The sequence below is a fragment of the Lonchura striata genome, chromosome 2 (genome assembly GCF_050655825.1).
Source record: "Lonchura striata isolate lonStrDom1 chromosome 2, ASM5065582v1, whole genome shotgun sequence".
In the NCBI taxonomy this organism is placed as follows: domain Eukaryota; kingdom Metazoa; phylum Chordata; class Aves; order Passeriformes; family Estrildidae; genus Lonchura; species Lonchura striata.
This window is the reverse complement of record NC_140704.1, coordinates 113467098-113478933: the sequence shown is the minus strand read 5'-3', so window position 1 is coordinate 113478933 and position 11836 is coordinate 113467098. Positions and strand designations below refer to the sequence as shown.

General features: G+C 38.2%; 1 long non-coding RNA gene across 5 annotated transcripts in view; it reads left to right on the top strand.

Annotated features, from left to right (window-relative positions):
* Positions 1–11836, top strand: part of LOC146768377 (uncharacterized) — a 95385-nt gene that overhangs the window by 33480 nt on the left and 50069 nt on the right. The gene's annotated exons all lie outside the window — the stretch shown is intronic.

The following is an 11836-nucleotide window of genomic DNA, read 5'->3' as shown; positions in this document are numbered from 1 at the left end:
AGAGTGGCCTTCTGCTCTGTGACTGAAGCTGGCAGGGGGGGCACACTTCATCACCGAAAGTGCAATACCACCAGTGTGCTCCTGAGCCTGCTGAGCCCTCCCAGGGCTGGATTGAGCAGGTGCTTGGCACTCCCTGGGCTGGATTGAGCTGGGAAAAGAGCACTCAGCACCCTGGGACTGCTCAGCCCGTGCCAGGGTGAGGTCCCATGCTCCTGCTGGGTAAGCAGCTTTGCAGCACACCGCGTCTCCATGCCACTTAGTATGGGTGCTTTGCTGTCTTGCGACTGGCTGAGGCTGCCAAAGCCAGCCGTGCATGTCCCCATTTGTCACTCAGCCCTTGGTACCAAGCTCAACATGCCCATCAGTGAGTCAGACCAGGACAGGCAATGTTAAATGGATTGTATCTGCATTTCCCTTTTCTGGGAAATTCTCAACAATCTGAAATTGGCTTTTGGCTTAAGTAATATTTAATTCTTGTAAATATAAAATATGCATATTCTTTTATGAACCCAAGTATCTTATTCAGAATTTTTGCTTAATCATATATTAAAAAATACTTTAATCACTTTAAAATATTTTTACTTTTAGATTTTTCAGTTGTTCCATTTGTATAGTTCTTTTTTTTGTTTTGTTTTGTTTTCAGAATTTGAAACATTATTTTTGTATTTTTTATTATTTCATACCAGACTGATAGCCAAGAAAGTCTGACAATATGTATCACTCAAAACCTCTCCTGGTAATGCTGAAATTCTATTTTGACCACTGGATAGAAGAAGTTATTACTCGCAACTACAAAATAGGCATGTTCTTTTACAGACCTAATTATCCCTTGCTGAGTCAATTTTTTTATTTTAACAGAAGATATTTTGATCTACAAAAGCTGATAAAATGCCTCAAACAACAATAATAGCCCCAGCAGAAGTGAAAACAAAATTACCAGATGTATCTTTCTTTGCCATATCTCATTATGAAGAGTGCCACAGATTTATGAGAAAAGATAAATAAGAACAATTCTTCAATGGGAAAACTTGTCATGAAATTTCAAATAGAATTTCCAAATAAATGCTTAAAAATAAAATTTGCACATTTACAATTCTTAAAGAATAGTTTTATCTAAATGAAAATGACGGAAAAATGTACAGTAGTTTGATGCACCTTGAAGAAGAAATTCTAACCTGCTGACCATTACTTTTTGGAATATGTGAGTTAATAAAACAGTACTAGTGGCATTAACCTAACAGTTGTTTTGTACTCTTGGTGCTTTTCTCTCCTTTATATTCTGGATGAAGGTTTTTATATTTTTTTTCTCTTACCCCTGTTAGCACCTTAACAACAGTAGAGGAAAGGGCCGTGGATCATTTTGGAAACAGAGATACATAATTAAAAATATAATTGGCACATAATGTGGTTAATTAAAACTTTCTTTTTCATGGAAAGATTTTTCAATTTTTTTTTTTTTTCAATCTGAATATTCAACCAGTCATCTACTGATATTACAGAGCCAGCTAAGGGTCCATATCCTAGTGACTTCCATTTTCAGGAATTGACATATTGACTGCTTCTGAAAGCACCCTTATTCTATGGCAATGATCTTGTTACTTTTAAAACTTTTTCTTGAGTCAGTTTTTTAAAATGTATCTCCAAGATTGCAAAAGTCCAAGCCTGCATCTGATTTCAAGCCTGCTTTGTCCATATTTGATGCAGTCTACTTTCAGACAAATATATACATATACACACATTTCAGTCAGCTTTCTGAACATTTCACAGGAAAATATTTGGTTCTGTACCACTCCTGGCACAAAGTCCGCAATATGACTCATGCTTGCCCCTGTGGTGGGGTTTGGAGAGGAGGTGTTTGATCCAGGTCAGCAATGAGCAATTTCCCCCTCAAGGGTCTTGTAACTACTTGAGATAATAATGAACACACACCCTAATGCTGCACTCTCAAATTAACCCTCCTGTGTGGGAAGTGAAAAACCCCAACAACAGAAACAATTAAACTTTTCTGCTCTAGCTTCACCCTCTTGATTAAAGGAAGCAGGTTTATTTGGCAATTACCTGGAGAATATGTCATACTTAAGTTAACAAAGTAAGGTTTTCTCTCCATTCTGAAAGACAAATCCAGCCTAAATCTCGGGCTATGGGTTTTCTGGCAAACACCCAGGAATGCGTATTGAATTATTTCATCAGTGTTATATTCAGACCTATATGGAAGCCTACAAAGGAGAATTTCTGTAATAGGAAGAGAAGGCAAATGGGAAATGCCTTGGTAAGATTTATCTTGTTTTAATATGAGGAACTCAAGGCCTAGCAAGATGCAGTGACTTGTCTTAAATATCTCAGCAAAGTAGGGCCAGCACTCTGTCTCACCTGGTGCACTTGAAGATAACTTATGAGTGACATATGGCAATGCACTCACCTCTGATATACCTTATTTTACATTTATGGAGCTGAAGCTCCTGGGACTTGTTTGACAGGTAAGGCACACAGGCACACTTTGCAATGCTTATGATACATGGGTTTCTGTTTCATCATATACTTATGTTTTGATATATTTTGGGAATCTCACTTAAATATCAGCAAGACCACAGTTTTTGCTGGGAAAACTTTTATGCACTATGGGCTTCTCTCATCAACATTATTTTAGATTGCTAAGCATACATATCAGTCCAAAATATTTTTTCTCATTATACTATCAACCCATCTGTCTGGGAATGAAATCGAATGTTAAAATTTGATTTTGGCAGGATTATGCCAAAGGCAATTTTCAGTTTCCTCAGACTAGATTATTTTTGCAGCCTATTCATTTAGTTTACTGCTTTTAGAGACTGTTCATACTAATATTTGCAATGACAAAAGTGTTATTTCTGAGTTGCTGAAAATGTGTGGGACAGACCTAGAATATAAACAGAAAGACAGCCTTGCATCTAAACTAGAAAATGTATATAAGAAAAAGTGAGTAGAAATAAGAATGACTAGAGAAATGCAATCATGAAATTGCTCACTCTTAGATTATTCCTGTCATCTCTGTCAAACCTTTGGATTCAATAACAACAGAAAAATATTTGGATTCATAAGAGCCCTGAGTGACAGTCACCTGCTATTTTTTCAAGCAATTATCATCTCCTGGCTGCCTTCTTATTCTCTCATGCTGGGGTACAATTTTCCTTTTATTTTTAATGAACAGCTAGTGAGTTTCATCTTCTGCTGAAACCAAGTTCAGTGGCACAGGGGTTTGCAGGAGGGTCCAGGCTTATATGCAAGATATGGATGCCTGAATGAGTTACAGCCACAGCTCCCCCTAAATGATGAGTCCCACCACTGAAAGACAGTCTTGCTATCTCTCTACTGTTACAATCATGAGAGTACGTCCCAGCTCCTGGGCCTGACTGCACAGCCCAGGAACTCTCCAAGACCCATGTCCAAACCATGCTACTCCCTTAAGTTTTCTGCCTAAGTCTGCAGCTCAGTGACAAAGCACAGACTTCTGGTGTAAAATAGAACATTTACTGGCATGGCAACATCTGGGAGATGATACTAGAGAATACATGAGATACTGACTAGAGAAGTTCTTCAGAGGTCTTCAAGTATCATCTGGGAAAGTCAAGAAAGTCTTTGGACAATATAGCCCTCCCTATCTCTCTTCAAGCCCAAAGCTATCCTCTGCCATTCATTATTATCTCCTAAAAAGGAAGACTTAATCGAGAAGGTAAAATTCACTTGCTACTGAAATTGTCCTAAGCTTCCTCATTTACTTTACCTCTTAGAGGAAAAGAGGCTAGGCAGATTCTTCTTCTCTCATTGAGTTTACTTAGCTTATCTTCAGTGCCTAGAAAGGAAGAGCTGAAGACAGGGCAATAGACATCAAATAAGCTCTAGAAAGCACCAGCAATCCAGGAGCAGTAAAGATCAGAGAGATTTTTGCTCAGGTTGTGAGTTTAATATGTAATGGCCAATTTCACAAATTATTCCTTTAAAGATGAGGATGATGATCACCTTACTTTCCTTTTCTAGATTTTACTGCTGATTGATTACTTCTGTGTTTGGTTTGGAAATGTTTGGAAACGAGATGCACCTGCTCCCACTCTGTCCAGCAAGATCTAAGGATACTTGGCCTTGGCTTTGTAGCAACCTGGGTCTCAATAACAGTAGATGCAGTTGTGTATAAAAAATTCTGGTATTTGTCCAGACTAGATTTTGCTTTTGTTTCTGGTGAGAGTATCGGTTTGTGGGGAGTGGACTCTGCCTTGATTTTATCTCACTTTCACCACAGAGAGCAACATAGAGTCCCAGGATCATTGCTCTGAGCAGGATGCAGAAGTGCTAGAGAAACAAAAGAAATGAGGTGTTCAGAAACTTCTTCAGTTTTTACTCAGATATCATAGAAAATGATAATCCTAGAAATGTATGGTTTATATCATGTAAAGTGAACATCTTGTATTCCTGGTGGGATTAGCAAAGTCATCACGAATCCATACCTTCACTGGCTTTGGCCCATGATGGTGATTTTAAGCTGCTTTTTTAAAAGATGTTTAAATATGAAAGGAAGCATCCCTGAAGTCAGGAACTGGATCCAAGCAATAAGCGTACTTGTTGCTTACTGAGAGAGAAAATGGCCTTAGTATAAAAAAGTTAGACAGGTCACTGCTGCAGGACCTGTGTGCTGCATTGCTTCAGGTTGCTAGTACATGTGATGCTGCATGTAAGAATAAAGTTGTCTGTATGTTGGTCTGCTTTGTCCTAGTTTGCTAAATAAAGAATAAAAATGAAACCTTCTGATACAATAGGAGAGAGAAAACCTTTTCAATTCAGACAGTAAGCAAAAGTCATGTGAGTGCAAAATAAATGGTTTATATGACTGCTTTTTAAACATAATATTTAAAACATCACTTGCAACATATAATTAACTTCCTTCTTGTTAATCAAAAACATTGATCTAACAATTTTATATGAAGAGCAGCCAATTTATAAGTGTATCTCAGTTGATATTTGGCCTCACTTGCTTTGGGTAAGGATGAAATTGGTGCACTACCCTGTGTTGTGACAATGTCTGGACAGCATTTTAAAGATCTGAATATAATCCATTGCAAATTACTATTTGGATGTGGAATTGGAGACAAAGCGTCACACTTACAATTGAGGAGCAAAGGAAACACTGCTATTTGTTTGACCTCAGAAGCACTGGAGGGCAATTGGTCTCTGCCCTTAAAGCACATGAAAAAGTGGTTTTGTAAAAAAATATGAAGAAATCCCCATCTGCTTCTGGAATTATTTAATAAAGCACCTTACTTCATTAAAGCTATTGAAAAGTTGTGCTTTGTAGTACCTGTGACATATTGGCAGCTAGATAAATAATGAAAGATTGTTAGAATTGAAGATACTATAATGTTAGTGAAACATCCATCTGAAACCAGAAACAATCTATTATCTACTATTTATTTCAGTTTTTTGAACCATCGGTATTATGTGAAACACAGCAATATCTGATTACATTTCTGGCATTTAAAGAATGCCAAAAATTACATTTTATCTACAGAAGTTTTTAAAAAATTCCAGGCAATCAGAAAAAAACCAGAAAAGTACATGCAAGGGAAGTTAAGGTTAGTTTGGGGAAGAGTAGGGTAGCTAAAGCAACGTAGGTAAATAAAACTCTGGCATAATGTTTGAAATATATTCTATATTTTACTGTCTAGACCAAATTTTCCAATGTCTATTGAATAAAATTAATAATATTAATTTGGAAATGTTGCTTTTACAGTATATCTTGTTCAACTATAAATAAATTAGAAATCTCATGAGCTGTCCTGCTTACAGATAAAGAAAAGAACCTCTGTGCTGGGATAAAGAGCAGCTGTAATCCTAGATTTAAGGGAGAAAATGTCAAGAAAATAAAAATCTAGGAGGATAGGAGCAATATGGAGCTACCCAGGACTAATTTTATGACAAGCAGAGGCTGAACTTTAAGCAACTTCTCTAAAAACTCTTACCAACTAACAGACTTATGAAGTCACATGCAAGCATCTAAGTGGCATGACATTGAAACCTGTCAAGCACCACCAGATTAGTGCTGCTAAAATCAGGCCTGCTAATTAGAAAACCATGTTGGGTAACAGCATCACAGCCTCACCTCAAAAGAAGAAGATTTAAGCAACCTAGTTTCAGCAGTTAGTAAAAACCCCAAACAACCACAACAACCCAAACCTAGAAAACCTTGGCTTGTAAAGCTGAAGCATGAACCCTCCTACTTCTGGAACTTAAAAGTAAATTTGATTTAGACAGTGAAAAGTTAGGCATCACTTTCATTAGATTTGGCTTCAGATAAACAAGTGGAACAGCAAAAGCATGTGTGGGCAAAAAGGTCAAAGCTATAAAACTGTGTCTGGAGAACTGCTTCACTCTTCTGGTGTTCTTCCCTCAGTTGATTTGCTAATTTTTCATGATAAGAATATAACTGCAAGGTTAAAGTCTGAGTATAAACTTGAGAAGCTCAACATTCATGACAGGATAATTCGGAATTTTTAGATAAATATTCACATGTATTTTTTTGTATATAATTCCAAATTAATGTTTAGTCCCAAATAAGCTACGGACCAGCTGTAAGTATATTGTATTAAATTATTCACGGTTTTGAAACCTTGAACAATACTCTTAATGCTTAGTCTTTAGTCTTTAGTCTTAATGCTTTCAGTACCCAAAAGCAAGTAAACTTCTGCAACATAGTGATCTCATACTGCTTTTACTTTCAACTTTTTTCCATTCTTGTCAAGAGACGTCACACTCCCATTTTGGTTCAAAGTCCTTTCTGAAGGACAGCTGTTTTATCTCTGACACACTGATATGTTTCCTTCCCCCTGAAAACTGCTAAGCAGCATGAGCAGATGAGAGACAGAGACAGAGCTGCTCAATCCATCTGTCACTGCAGTGGAGCTAGAGGAGGGGTAGCAGTATTGCTGGCTGAATGCTCCTCGCAATGCCTTCAAATCTGGTGTAAGGAGAGTTAATCCCTCAACCTTGCCTTCTTACTGGGAAGAAAGGAAGGAGAGATGAGAGAAAGGAAAGCAGTGCCTTTCCTCTAGCCCTTGGAGCCTGTGCTCTAATTGATGGTTATGCCTGACAGTGATTGAAGAAGTCCCAGTGCAGCCTCTATATAGCAAGGACCAAGTATTTGTAGATGCTGCTGCAGGCCATGGTCAGCAATCTCCATCTGCTCCCTTTGCTGTGGCTCAGGGAGCATCTGCACTTCCACAGCACTAACAAAGCAGCTCTCAGGACACTAATGGGAGTGTGATCGTTTCTTTTCAACTGACTATATTGTGCAGGTATGTGAGCTACAAGCAAAGCATGCAGTTTCTTGTCTAATCTGACTGCTCAGGTAGTGATTGCTGTGTGAATTGCATGACTAATACCAAAAGATATTCTGAATCCAGCCTTATTCAAGTATGAACTAAGTCCCTGAAGAGATAGCCATTTGCTTGGATGTTTTTTACCATCTCAGTCATGATATTGATAGTGACTTCAGCTGCCACCCTGCTCCTCCAAATTCTTTTGGTGCATGGACACCTGTGTCTTTTTTTCAAGGCATATTTTTGTGGTATAGCTTGCGTCTGGGTATTAGGGACCAATGAGAAAGTGGAAGTCATAGGGTTTAGCAATCATCATTAGAGTACTGCCATTGGCAAAAGTAACCAGCAAGGTTAAAATCACCTCTCTAACTGAGTGCTTTATTAAACATTAGTAATTAAGCTTGAAAAATCACTAAGTAAAATTAAAATATTTTAAGATATGAGATTTTTTATTAATTTTCTGGATGAAAAAAACTAATGGCCAGATTTAAGTCTTGAAATATGTATTTTAATATTTTCCATAATGCAATACTTCTGTTTTACATTTTATTTACATAACATATAACACATCAGCTTCTTTAGTGTGGTGACATTGTTATTTTATGGTTTTATATGAGCACTAGTAATGTTAGCATCTGAACTCTTTTTATGTTTCAGACAAAGCCTGTAAAGTATGTCTGACTGACGATCTTTGTATATTCTATGCTTGCATACTGAAATGGTAAGAAGATGTCATAATAAAAATATTGTGTCATTTTAATGGCATCAAAATGTATCACATCACTAGCCATAGACATCAGACCATAGTTCCCTTTAACTTAACAGCTTTAGTCTGAGAGTGGCCAACAGCAACTGCTTGGTGTAATAGCCAAGTTCAGAAAGGAACTCAGAAGAGGGTCATTGGTGGTTAGGAACTTCATGAGCTGGAAATTGCATCCATACATCTACACTTGTATTTGATGCACCTTCATTAATTGAACATTTTCATGCTACCAAAACACCCTATGGCAGTGAGTTCTTCAGATTTAGTTAGGTGCAATGTGAAAAAGTTTTTCTGTTGTTGTAAACTTGAAGACAGATTATTTTACTGAATGCATTCTGAGAGCAATAAGGAGCTGTTCATTAGTCACCTTCTCCAGGTCATTAGTGGCATCTTACTGAATGATGGGGCCTTACACAATAAAATAAAAAGTCTACCTTCTAAGAATCACAACTAAACTTCTCTTTCAATCAAGAGTAAGCCTTCCCTGCAAATAATCATCATCATGTATCATTAAGAATTAATGTAGTGCATTGCTAGAAATAAAGCTCAGCTTGTTTATCTCTCCAGTTGTTCTGGATTCTGTCTTTCATCTCTGGGAAGTGACTGACCCAGAGATTATTGATTTCATGCAAATGGGTATCCTTGACTTTCCTGAACTTTGGAATAGGTCCCATGAGAGAAAATCTGTTTCTGCAGGTGAAATGGGTTTCCTCATATATAGCAAGAAGAATCTCTACGGAAGGTTTGAATCCAGATCCATGAAGCTGTAGTCCTAAATGATCTGAGTCAGGCTTTTCCTTTATTCTCTTGACACAGGTACTTTTGATCACCTGTCTAGTTTGTTAGGCCTTGCAAACTCTCTGCTGAAGAGCATATGATGGAGATTTCTCACATCTCTACGCCCAAGAAATAAATTCCCCCAGGGCCTAAAGGGGATCACCTGAGGCTGGAGAAGCATTTAATAAGCTGTCTGTCTACTATTTCCCATGCTTATCATACCTGCTGTGTGGACCAGCTTTCTCTTACCTCCCTCCAAGGCCTAGGTTCATGTCACCTGCTTAAGTTAAGAATCACAAATGCTTCTATTGTCAATAGAGTGTCACCTGCTCCAGACAGCTCAAGGATGAGCCTCCAGAGATGGCTCTTTCTGGCTCTTGAGAAAGTTAAATGACTGTGCTTTTAGCATCACACTCTGTGATGCCTTTATTGGGCGGGCACTTAGTTAGCCAGGTGACATTTATCTATGCCTGAGTTCCAAACTCTGTGTGAGCTGAAGATATGACCATCCCTTGTGCTGGTCACTTTGATGATGGGCAGGCTCATGGTGTGTTATTCTATTTTTTGTCTGTCAGCTTCTGTTGCAATCTGGTCCATGGACATCTCAGACAAGTTGTTGAAGAACATCTAGACTGGGTTGGGTACCAATTACAAGCCTAATTAAAAGGAAGCAATTACTGGGATTACATGTACAACCAAGATTCTGTGCAAGCAAATATCCACTTTGGTATTTATTGAAGCTTCATTTTAGAAATACTTCTTACAAAAATATTTGCCTATTAATTTGCCTTGATTGTGTATACAATGCAGACACTTAGATTTCTTATAAAGTTCTACATTTTATCCAGATCTGTTTTTTCTTGAATCTTCAGAGACTAATTTTCTGGTTTGGTCACTATCACATAGAGGAAAGACACTGTCTCTCTAAAAAGTTTCAGATCCTACTGCTCTCTAGTTTATTTAATACATATTTTTCTACACCTGTGAAAACTCCCTGCTTTCTGTTGTTTACTCACAGTTTTCACAGACACCACAGCTCCCAATGCCCATGATGTTGAGAGTGCTGCCTCTGAGCATGGGGGGGGCAGATGATGCCAAGTTCTCACTCACCTTATGTATGACATCTATAGGACACATGAAAATTTTTAAATCATGCTTAGTTTAAATAATTTGAACACGCATTCTAGGTATATGAGAAAATCTAGGGAAATAGGTATTCTCTATGTTGACTAATCTAGTTTTTGTTTGTTTTGTTGGTTCATTTGGGTTTTTTTGCTATTTCCCCCTTCTGGTTGTTTATGTGGGAATATTGCCTCTAGAAAGCCCTTTAAAACCAGCAGATACGGATTTTTCTAATTTCCTTTACATGGCATTTTGTCTAATTTTGTTTGCATGGCATTTTGGCTAAAATATTTCAGACTTGAGCCATACAAACCTGAAAGTGTCTATTTTTCCACGAGTACCTGATGCACACCCCCAGTGGCAGTACACATTTGCAGTGCTTGCAGGGACTGGTACCTAAGATGCCCTGTGGTATCTTAGGGGTTGTCTCAGGGGTGTCCTTCAGGGTAGATCTTGTCACTGTGGTAGATCCTCCCCTGGTACCTGCAGTGGGGATTTTCATTCTCCAGGCCTTTACCATTCCTTCCACCCTTCCAGCCCCCAGCTTGTTCTTCTGGTGTCGTTGTCTGAGGAGAGCTCCCTTGCTGCTATGGAAAATACACAGGTGCATTCTCTGATCATTTGGTATATCTAATCCATGCATGAAATATGACAGTGTGTTTGAACATACATTCAAAAATTAATCAATATGGTGGGAATGCATAAACACCTTGCATCTGCCAAAAGATGCTGAGATATCTATGCAACTTCAGACAAAAATAAGTCTGCCATTTCATTGATTTTGCAGTCATCCCCTCCTTGCCTCTCCTCTCCATCTGTTTCTCAGCTAGGGATGTTCTAAATTTAGACCTTGAGAAAAAAATGCCTCTTGTAGCAAATGTAAAAAAAACCACATAACTTTCCCACATGCCATTTTTGAGCTTTCAGGGCACTTTGAAACCATTTGGGTTTCTTTTACACAAAGGAAAATGATGGGTAGGTGAAGCCAATGAAAGAAAATCGGGTATTAAGAGTAAGTATTCAAATATTTGATTTCACACTTGTGTTTTGTTCTGTAAAAAGTAAATCATTACCAGCAGTTTATACCCTTATGACTCTGATGCATAAATGATGCTGTCAGAAGAAGCAAAGATTAAACACTAAAAATGTCTCAATCACTGTTAAATATAAAATTGATGCCTCAACAACAACAAAAAAAATAGAAGGAAGCACTGTCATGATATTAGCAAGTTATCCAGTTGCTTTCACAAGATATGACAGTGCACATATAATTAGACAAGGAATGAGAGTGGTGAAAATGGGGAGGTGTGGCTTTATAGTGCACTGAGTACTGGCACACACCTAAGAAAACAATCAGTCACTCAGGAAACTGAGTGATAAACAGTTTCTGTACCCTACATCCAAGGTGATAAGCTGAACTCCAGCAAGGCAGAACGCTTCATCCAATAGTTCAGCTGTGTACCTGAGAAGTTTAGGTCTGCAAAACTAGCTTTATAAAGGTATGTAAAACCTAAATCCACTTCAACCAAGCATTGACTTCCAGTTGACTGGGAAGCAACACAGAGGGTTCTGTGTGTTCTGCAAGACTAGGCTGTGCTGCTAACCATTTATATCCTTCTTGCCCTCCCACCTTTGGACTATGACCTGGCTGTAAATGCATTCTATCTCTTCTGTTAGTTAATGACAAGTGTCTTGTTACAGAATGCTTTGACTTGAAAGGGACCTTAAAGATCATCTAGTCCTACCCTCTCTGCTATGGATAGGAAACCTTCTATGAGACACGGTTGCTAGGCCTTATCCAGCCTAGCTCTGAGCACTTCCAGGGATGGGG